Source organism: Schistocerca piceifrons, chromosome 6, assembly GCF_021461385.2.
Source record: "Schistocerca piceifrons isolate TAMUIC-IGC-003096 chromosome 6, iqSchPice1.1, whole genome shotgun sequence".
Taxonomy (NCBI): Eukaryota; Metazoa; Arthropoda; class Insecta; order Orthoptera; family Acrididae; genus Schistocerca; species Schistocerca piceifrons.
Genome location: NC_060143.1, coordinates 130,285,236 through 130,296,440, shown reverse-complemented (window position 1 = coordinate 130,296,440; position 11,205 = coordinate 130,285,236). Strand labels below are relative to the sequence as shown.

At 43.2% G+C, this 11,205-nt stretch overlaps 1 non-coding gene across 1 annotated transcript; it reads right to left on the bottom strand.

The window, feature by feature from the left end:
* Nucleotides 1-4,074: 4,074 nt before the first annotated feature.
* Trnas-cga lies at nucleotides 4,075-4,149 on the bottom strand. The gene has a single exon. It is a non-coding gene; the product is annotated as a tRNA-Ser (tRNA).
* Between the last annotated feature and the right edge of the window lie 7,056 nt (nucleotides 4,150-11,205).

The following is an 11,205-nucleotide window of genomic DNA, read 5'->3' as shown; positions in this document are numbered from 1 at the left end:
ATGTCAAAACGATATAACGCAAAATTAATTTTACACCTCAGACCGGATTTTACGTACAACAAAATTATGCATGTACTTCTGTAGCTCAGCATGGTGTTTCCACATGATATCAGAAACACTTTACATCATATTTCTCCTACTACGTCACATTATCAAATACGAATTCGCCTCATACCGGATTATAAAGATATGAAAAACATTTTCAAGGTTGTTCGAGATCTGGATCTTAGAAAGATGTCGTGAAAATTATAGCCATTTTCTGTGCATACCGTCTCGATCGATATCTGCGGCTGAGTTTTGATACCCAAAAAACAAGTCTTGGGGTGTTTCTCGAAAACGGATAAATATTTTTGATAACGGGAGAACACCTATAGAATATACCATTAAAATTTGAGTGATTTCCTGCGGTTATCATTATTTAGATTTCACCTCATGCTGGATTTTACGTGTAAAAGTAAGGTAAATTTGAGCCTCTGTATCTTTGAAACGGATAAAGATATGAAGAAAATGTTCGAGAATTTTCGAGTTCGAGATCTTAGAAACATGTCGCAAAAATTTCAGCCATTTGCTGAGTATAGCCGTCTTGGAATCCTCGGCTGGATTTTGTTTCGCTGATAACGGCAAAAATATAATACAAAAGCCGTTTTCTTGGGTTTTTCCGAGGAAACGTCCATGAAGCAATAGCGCCCCCTAAGTCCCATCAAGCCCACAGTAGATCACATAAAATGCGAAAAGAACCAACCGATTTTCTCCATTTGCCTAAGAAAGAGGAAGTGTGTAACATTCATACGTTAACCTGTACTGTAGGACATGGCACTAAGACGATCCTTCTGTTGGATGTACAAGGGACCCTAGCCCAACGGCCACCCAAAGCACTTGACCTTAGCCTTTTATCATCAACAGAGCCCGACGAATGAGCACCGAAATATCCCGTTTTTATGCGCAGCGTTTCGGAACATATCATATACGCACGCTGTCGCATGAATGTCGATTTCCATGGGAGCACTGATTCTTCCAGCAACATCACGACGGTAATGTAACTCTGAGACAATGAATGTCGGAAAATGAAAATTGCTGACTGTAATTTTATGAAAATATTTCGCCTGAATAAAGAGCCTTGAATTCCAGAACAATTCTTTCACCCCTGAGGGGACTGCAATCTATTTTTTCAACTTTCTAACAGAGAAACTTTGTTTTGGTACTCTCACCGACTGAGCTATACAGGCACGACTCACGATCCATACTAACAAGTTCACTTCTGGCTATACCTTTGTCCTGCTTTCAAAGCTGTCCTCTAAACACTGTGAGACTACTCTCCTGGAAGAGTGGCTCAACCACAGCCTCTACAAATGTTTCCAGAATCAATATTTTCTCTGCAGTGGAGTGAGTGCTGGTTTCGAAACTTCATCGCAGATTAAAACTGGTTATCTAAGACAGTTACGGGTTCAAATCTCGGTCTGGCACAAAGTTATGGTCAAAAACACCTTTGTTTTAATGATTGTCATCCAAAATCATTTATCATATCGGTGATACTCTCTTGTCCTATTTCAGGATAGCACCAAACCAGCCGCACTTCGAATTTTTAAATGTTTTCTGGCAATCATATCTTGTAGCCCATTCCGGAAACAGCGATCGTGTGAGACCCAACTCGCTTTATTTGTTCATGAGACCTAGAAGATATTAGATACAGGCTCCCAGGTAGATGCCATTTTCCTTGACTTCCGGAAGGCGTTCGATACAGTTCCGCACTGTCACCTGATAAACAAAGTAAGAGCCTACGGAATATCAGACCAGCTGTGTGGCTGGATTGAAGAGTTTTTAGCAAACAGAACACAGCATGTTGTTCTCAATGGAAAGACGTCTACAGACGTTAAAGTAACCTCTGGCGTGCCACAGGGGAGTGTTACGGGACCATTGCTTTTCACAATATATATAAATGACCTAGTAGAAAGTGTCGGAAGTTCCATGCGGCTTTTCGCGGATGATGCTGTAGTATACAAAGAAGGTGCAGCATTAGAAAATTGCAGCGAAATGCAGGAAGATCTGCAGCGGATAGGCGCTTGGTGCAGGGAGTGCCAACTGACCCTTAACATAGACAAATGTAATGTATTGCGAATACATAGAAAGAAAGATCCTTTATTGTATGATTATATGATAGCGGAACAAACACTGGTAGCAGTTACTTCTGTAAAATATCTGGGAGTATGCGTGCGGAACGATTTGAAGTGGAATGATCGTATAAAATTAATTGTCGGTAAGGCGGGTACCAGGTTGAGATTCATTGGGAGAGTCCTTAGAAAATGTAGTCCATCAACAAAGGAGGTGGCTTACAAAACACTCGTTCGACCTATACTTGAGTACTGCTCATCAGTATGGGATCCGTACCAGGTCGGGTTGACAGAGGAGATAGAGAAGATCGAAAGAAGAGCGGCACGTTTCGTCACAGGGTTATATGGTAAGCGTGATAGCGTCACGGAGATGTTTAGTAAACTCAAGTGGCACACTCTGCAAGAGAGTTGCTCTGCATCGCGGTGAAGCTTGCTGTCCAGGTTTCGAGAGGGTGCGTTTCTGGATGAGGTGTCGAATATATTGCTTCCCCCTACTTATACCTCCCGAGGAGATAACGAATGTAAAATTAGAGAGATTCGAGCGCGCACGGAGTCTTTCCGGCAGTCGTTCTTCCCGCGAACCATACGCGACTGGAACAGTAAAGGGAGGTAATGACAGTGGCACGTAAAGTGCCCTCCGCCACACACCGTTGGGTGGCTTGCGGAGTATAAATGTAGATGTAGATGTAGATGTAGGAAGAGCAGCAGTCTACAGGGTGGTTATAATTAGACTTTCGCTAATTGTGCCAGAATAGACGGTAAACTATTTACCGTATGGGCATCGAACTTCACAGGAACGACGGTCAGACTGTGCGCACCAGGATTTGCGTTGTTAGTAGTGTTAGTGTCACGACTTGCCGTTAGGCACTATTGCTGGTAGGGCAACATAGTGTGCATTACAACTGCAGGCGGTCAACACCGGTCTCGACAAGGTGAGCAGGGATTTACTTGTAAAGCTGTTTCTCGGAGCAACACCAATAACGCTGCTGGTCCTAGCAAGTATCGACGCATTAAAGGAATACGGAGACGCCGTGTTTCCATTCCGGGATTGAAGGACATGATACGGAAGCTTGAGCATTTATCGTCCAGTTACCTTACTGACATCTTTTTCAAGCATATTCGAAAAAGTAATGTAGAGTAGTGGCACACTTAAGTGGAAACAATTTACTAAGCGCATCACACATTCGATTCCTTAACGGTCTCACTGAGAATGATGTTTATACATTCACTCATCAAATAGTACAAGCCGTAAATAATAATACATCTCCAGTCAGTATTTTTTGTGATCTTCCCAATGTTTTTGTTGTGTAGATCATGACACTCTCTCAGAAAAAATCAGGTTTGATGGAACGGATGGCTTTTCACAGAGCTGGTTTGAATTACGTTTGACAGACAGAATGCAAAAGATTGTGGCGAATAATTCAGACACTGTCAGAAAGGTAGAAAATTTTAATGAGTGAGGAACAAATCACAAAGGGAGTCCCACAGGTTGTAATTTTAGGTCCACTCCTATTCCTTATGTGTGTTAATGGCCTTACACTTAACAATCGACAAGCAAAATTAGTACTATCGCAGACGATACAAGTGTCATAAAAATCCATTAGAGAGAAAGCACCTGAAGAGTTGGTAAATGATATTCTCCAAAGCATTATTAAGAGATTTTCTGAAAATATACTCTCCCTAAAATTTTGAAAAACACACTACATTCAGTTCTGTACAACAAATAGAGTCATAACAACATCTGATGCAGAACATGAGCAAGAGCCAGAAAGTAGGATAGAATTTTTCAACTTTTTGAGTGTATGTACTGATGACCTTTAAGGAGCATATTACAAAGCTTCTCAAACAATTAAGTTCACCTACTTTTGCTCTTCTTCTTGGAAACAAACCTATGAACCCAGAATGAGATTTTCACTCTGCAGCGGAGTGTGCGCTGATATGAAACTTCCTGGCAGATTAAAACTGTATGCCAGACCGAGACTCGAACTCGGGACCTTTGCCTTTCGAGGACAAGTGCTCTACCAACCGAGCTACCCAAGCACGACTCACGCTCCGTCCTCACAGCTTTACTTCTTCCAGTACCTCGTCTCCTACCTTCCAAACTTTAGAAGCTCTCCTGCGAACCTTGCAGAACCAGCACTCCTGAAAGAAAGGATATTGCGGAGACATGGCTTAGCCACAGCCTGGGGGATTTCATATCAGCGCAAACTCCGCTGCAGAGTGAAAATCTCATTCTGGAAACATCCCCCAGGCTGTGGCTAAGCCATGTCTCTGCAGTATCCTTTATTTCAGAAGTGCTAGTTCTGCAAGGTTCGCGGGAGAGCTTCTGTAAAGTTTGGAAGGTATGAGACGAGGTACTGGCGGAAGTAAAGCTGTGAGGACGGGTCGTGAGTTGTGCTTGGATAGCTCAGTTGGTAGAGTACTTGCCCACGAAAGGCAAAGGTCCCGAGTTCGAGTCTCGGCCCGGCACACAGTTTTAATCTGCCAGGAAGTTCCATATTAGAGCAAACTACGCTGCAGAGTGAAAATCTCATTCTGGAAACATCCCCCAGGCTGTGGCTAAGCCACGTCTCTGCAGTATCCTTTCTTTCAGGAGTGCTAGTTCTGTAAGGTTCGCAGGAGAGCTTCTGTAAAGTTTGGAAGGTAGGAGACGAGGTACTGGCCGAAGTAAAGCTGTGAGGACGGGCCGTGAGTCGTGCTTGGGTAGCTCAGTTGGTAGAGCACTTGCCCGCGAAAGGCAAAGGTGCCGAGTTCGGGTCTCCGTCCGGTACACTTTTTTAATCTGCCAGAAAGTTTCAAACCTATGAACCTCCTCACATATTTTGTTTATTTACACTTAATAATGTCGTACAGAATAATTCTCTAGGGTAACTCATCGTTTATTGATAGCACAAAGGCAAGCAGTAAGAATAAATGTGTGTGAATTCCTAAGGGACCAAACTGCTGAGGTCATCGGTCCCTAGACTTACATACTACTTAAACTAACTTATGCCAAGAACAATAGCAGTGACATGACGCCTCTAACCGCGCGGCCACTCCGCACTGCCAGTAAGAATAGACTGTGGTGTTTAGTTACCGACACCATGTAGGTATCTCTTCCAGGAACTAGGCATTTTAACTGCGCCGTCACAGTACATATACTTGCTAATGAAATTCGTCATAAATAATCCATCACAATTTGAGAAGAACAGTGACGTCCGTACTTGAGGAAAAAAGAGGTAAAAATATCCTTTTTTACTCATTGTTGTAATTACTGACAGTAACTGAGAAAGGAGATCCGTACGCAGCAACAGAAAATTTTAATCATTTGCCCAATAACATAAAATGCCTGACAGGTAGCGGAGCAAATTTTAATTTCTCTTGGAAAGCTTCTTCTATTCCACTGATAGAAAGGTAACTGTATCAGTTGGTCGATTGGTTGGTTGGTCGGTCGGTTGGTTGGTCGCTTCGGGAGAGGGGACCAAACACGAGGTCATCGGTCCCATCGGTTAAGAAGAAGTCGGCCGTACCCTTTCAAAGGGACCATCCTGACATTTTCCTGAAGCTATTTTGGGAAATCACGGAAAACCTAAATCAGAATGGCCGGACGCGGTATGAATCATCCCGAATGTATTAACCACTGCGCCACCTCGCTCGGGTGGATTAATAGGACTAAAAATAATATTGTGATCATTAACATTAGCACTAGTCATTATATACCCCGTAAATCGACTCGTTCCACATCAGTTCGGTAGAAGAATCGTTCAGATGATCTATGGAACATGTAACTAACTATCTGCCGATTTGGAAATATCTCCTGGAAGAGGTAGACGCCCAATTACGCTACAATTTGTTAAAGACGTTACTGTTGCCAGGCTCGAGAATGTTCGACGTAACGTGCGATCTTCAGCCAGTGCACGAACTGTGTCAGGACAGCTGAACATTCCCTGGTCCACCGTTCGGAAAGTTCTGCGAACAACTGTGAAGTAGTATCCAGGAAGTTGTGGGTGCAGATGGTCGTCACACTGAGCAACATTTGTAACCTGGAACGTAAACACGGTACGCATTGCTTCTTTCAATGGTTTAGTCGTTATTTTTCTTTCTCATGTCCCTGCAAATGTATCCACGAAGTTTCATTGTCATCGATTATACGATTTTTCATTGGGGCCCCCTCAAGTAGCGAAAGTTTAAGTTTAACCACCCCGTATAGGGTGTATCAGAAAGTACTTAACAACTCTGTAATTCGTGCAAGCTCATTCACACGACTTATAGACATAGTCTTGGTGCCACGTTCTTATTGATACACTTCGTATATTACCAAGCGACTATTCGGAACTCGTAAGCGCTGCAGGTTGACTATGCAAGTACTTCCAGGGGCAAGAAAAATGTTATGTTCAAAATTTCGAATAATTATTAACCGTTTTTAAAAATTTAAAATGCTTTCGTAGTCTACTAACTAAAAAGAATGATCTTATGTTTAACACAATAAGACAAGTATTTCAATTATAAACTGTGCATTTGTCTTGAGGCAGCGAAACTGACGGTGCGCAAATTCACTGGGCTTAATCATCTAGTATTTGAGAATGAGAGCACTTAGCAACACCCAACGAACTTTATTCATAATTTCAGACCTTTGTGAAATTTTTCTCGCTGACGCTCTCCACCCCCGCCCCCCCCCCCCCCCCCACCCAAAAAAAAGTTATCGTTTACTACGTTTTTCGATGTTTATGCAGTCAAACTTCAGCATCAAACATTACGTTTTAATTTATTACTTCTTTGTTAATAACTCTATTCGCCATACACTTTGCAGACGGGATCTACATATATCACTGAGTGAGATCTATATATATCTACATATATCACAATTACATAATTGTGCCACATGTAGTTCAGGAGAAATAACGTCGGAAACATCGAAATGCGTGAAAAACTAGCTTTTACTGAAAAATATCTAGAATACATTCATCTAGTGTTCCAAATTAGAGCACTTCAAGCCTAATTTCAAACCATTTCGAAACTTTTTCTCGCTTGCGTGTTTAACGTTATATTATTAAAACTTCAATCTATTTCTAAAGTAATCAGACGTAGATAAAATGAGAGTTAATGCAACTGAGTAGGGAAAAAGAACCTTTTATGTTCGAATACCGCGTGGCACTGTCCTGTATGACATAGTCGCGTTGTCTAAATATCCGTGCATAACTTTGCAAAGCCATATGAAATGGATCAAGAATGTGAGGATTGTGGCAGGGAAAGCGAATGGTTGACTTCGGTTTATTGAGATAATTTTGGGAAACTCTGGTTCATCTCTAAAGGAGACCACATATACGACACTAGTGCGACCTACTCTTGAGTACTGATCGAGTGTTTGGGACCCACACAGGGTCGTATTAGAGGACATAAAAGCAATTCAGAGCCGGGCTGCTAGGTTTATTACCAGTAAGTTCAAGCAAAGCACAAATATTACGTACATGCTACTGGTACTCAAATGGGAATCCCGGGTAAGAAGGCGACGTTATTTTCGAGGAACACTGTTGAGAAAGTTTAGGGATCTGGCATTTGAAACTGACTGCAGGACGATTCTACTGTCGCCAACATACATTTCGCGTAAGGGCCACGAAGAAATTGGGGCTCATACGGAGCACATATAGATAGTCGTTTTTCCCTCGCTCTGTTTGCGCGTGGAACAGAAAAGCAACTAGTAGTGTTGCAGGGTACCCGCCGCCACACATTGTACGGCGACTTGCGGAATATGTATGTAAATGTAGGTGTAGAAAGAAATGTCATGCTCAGATATTCTTTGGGAATGACAGTGGTGGAGTGGCGCAATCTACTCAGGGCTAGGAGGGGAGCTGGCTTTGCCAGAAAAGCACGAAATAGGACACAGCCTTACTATCGTGAAAACTGTCCAGCTCCCGGGGAACTTCGTCCCTCTTAATTAGACAAGGGGGACACAGAGAGCACACTTGGAGAATACCTTCGCACAAGGAAAAATACAAAGCGTTCCTGTTAGCAAATGTGCCCAGTACACTCTGAATAAAATTAACCATGAAATGGTGGAAAAAAAGATATATGACAGTGATGTCGCTGATTGTAGTGCCAAAAGACCTTAATCAAAACTTTGACTGTCATTGGCATCAATATAATATTTGTCAGCTGACTACAAAAACCCACTTGAGTGGGATCCGGCCATGTTATCTGTCAGCATCGCGTAATCTTAAGCAATTGTGAAGCATCCAACTGGTAATAAAATATGAGATCCAGCATAATTGCCTCGTTTGTTGAGTTTATTTTTGTTTTGGAGCCAATAAATAAATAAATCATAAGAGGTTCCCTGGTGTGATGCTGTTAGCACTCTACAGACACTTCTGGCCATTAAAATTCCTACACCAAGAAGAAATGCAGATGATAAAAGGGTATTCATTGGACAAATATATTATACTAGAACTGACATGTGATTACATTTTCACGCAGTTTGGGTGCATAGATCCTTAGAACAACAACCCAGAACAACCACCTCTGGCCGTAATAACTGCCTTGATACGCCTGGGCATTGAGTCGAACAGAGCTTGGATGGCTTGTACGGGTTCAGCTGCCCATGCTGCTTCAACACGATCACGATACCACAGTTCATCAAGAGTAGTGACTAGCGTATTGTGACGAGCCAGTTGCTCGACCACCATTGACCAGACGTTTTCAGTTGGTGAGAGATCTGAAGAATGTGCTGGTCAGGGCAGCAGTCGAACATTTTCTATATCCAGAAATGCTCGTACAGGACCTGCAACATGCGGTCATGCATTATCCTGCTGAAATGTAGGGTTTCGCAGGGATCGAATGAAGGGTAGAGCAGCGGGTCGTAACACATCTCAAATGTAACGTCCACTGTTCAAAGTGCCGTCAATGCGAACAAGAGGTGACCGAGGCGTGTAACCAATGGCACCCCATACCATCAGGCCAGGTGATACGCCAGTATGGCGATGACGAATAAAGGCGTTAACCGCGATGTCACCAAACACGGATGTGACCATCATGATGCTGTAAACAGAACCTGGATTCATCCGAAAACATGACGTTTTGCCATTCGTGCATCCAGGTTCGTCGTTGAGTACACAATCGCAGGCGCTCCTGTCTGTAACGCAGAGTCCAGGGTAACCGCAGCCATGGTCTCCGAGCTGATAGTCCATGCTGCTGCAGACGTCGTCGAACTGTTCGTGCAGATGGTTGTTGTCTTGAAAACGTCCCCATCTGTTGACTCAGGGATCGAGACGTGGCTGTACAATCCGATACAGCCATGCGGATAAGATGCCTGTCATTTCGACTGCTAGTGATACGAGGCTGTTGGGATCCAGCACGGCGTTCCGTATTACCCTCCTGAACCCACCAATTCCATATTCTGCTAACAGTCATTGGATCTCGACCAACGCAAACAGCATTGTCGCGATACGATAAACCGCAATCGCGTTAGGCTACAATCCGACCTTTATCAAAGTCGGAAACGTGATGATACGCATTTCTCCTCCTTACACGAGGCATCACAAGAACGTTTCATCAGGCAACGCCGGTCAACTGCTGTTTGTGTATGAGAAGTCAGTTGGAAACTTTCCTCATGTCAGCACGTTTTAGGTGTCGCCACCTGCGCCAATCTTGTGTGAATGCTATGAAAAGCTAATCATTTGCATATCTCCGCACCTTCTTCCTGTCGGTTAAATTTCACGTCTTTAGCACGTCATTTTAATGGCCAGTAGTATATATTAAAATATTTTCTTGTACGTTCCAATAGCTGATTACAAATTTGCATTAGCTTACACTACTTAGTAGAAGCTGGCGCGATTGTTTGTTGCCACCGTAATACCAGAATGAAGAAAGGAACAGGTCGCTGTTTTCCTAAATAAGCAAGCACTGTAACCGTCTGTGAAGCACTCGTGACAGTTAATACCATACTGTCCGATACCACCGAGCGCGGAGACGTGGTATTTATTACACCAGACTGGTATCCAGACAGAGCCTGGTTCGAATAATTGTCCAGTCTTCTTGGATTCAGCTTCCAACGGCAGACTTGGATTACTATATAAGATTTCCAGGATTCCCCACCTAATTCTCCGTCTCTAATAACTTTAGAGTTAAGTACTGACTGTTGTTCCTCCCGTGTCAGCATGCAACTGGATCAAGTTAAACATAAAACCAGAGCAATTTAATCATTTAGGTTTATTTCTTCAAATATCACCGTGCTTTAGATTTAATTGATACTACCTTCCACTTCTGCTCCATTTGTAGGCAGTTTAACGTGACTAGTGTTGTTCCTCTGTAATTTTATAAATTAAACTCCCTCGTCGCGTTTTTCAGTCATCATGCCAAGGTTAATCTCAGTAACTATAGCATGGATTTTTATGTTTTCGCTAATAGATGGACTGATTCAGGAGGTATGTTTGTGTACATAGTTTATTACCACTACACCATACGAGTCGTCTGCCTATAGGTAGTTATCGCTACTAGACCGAAGCTGGGGCGGGTCGCTGGATTTACACACTGGAGCGCCAAAGAAATTGGTATTGGCATATATTCAAATACAGAGATGTGAGGTATAAGATGGCGCTGCGGTCGGCAACGCCTATATAGGACAAAATGGTTCAAATGGCTCTGAACACTATGGGACTTAACTTCTGAGGTCATCAGTCCCCTAGAACTTATAACTACTTAAACCTAACTATCCTAAGGACATCACACACATCCATGCCCGAGGCAGGATTCGAACCTGCGACCGTAGCAGTCGCGCGGTTCCGACTGAAGCGCCTAGAACCGTTTGGCCATAGCGGCCGGCTCTGGCCCAGTTGTTAGATCGGGTACTGCTGCTGTAATGGCAGGTTATCGAGATTTCAGTGAGATTGAACGTGGTGATATGGTCGGCGCACGAGCGATGGGACACCGCTTCTCCGATGAATTGGGGACTCTCCCGGACGACCATTACATGAGTGAACCATCAATATCAGAAATCCGGTAAAATATCAAATCTCCCATAACGCTGCGGCAAGAAAAAGAGCCTGCAAGAACAGGACCAATGACGCCTGAAGAGAGTCGTTCAGCGTGACAGAAGTGCAGCCCTTCCACAAATTGCTGAAGATTG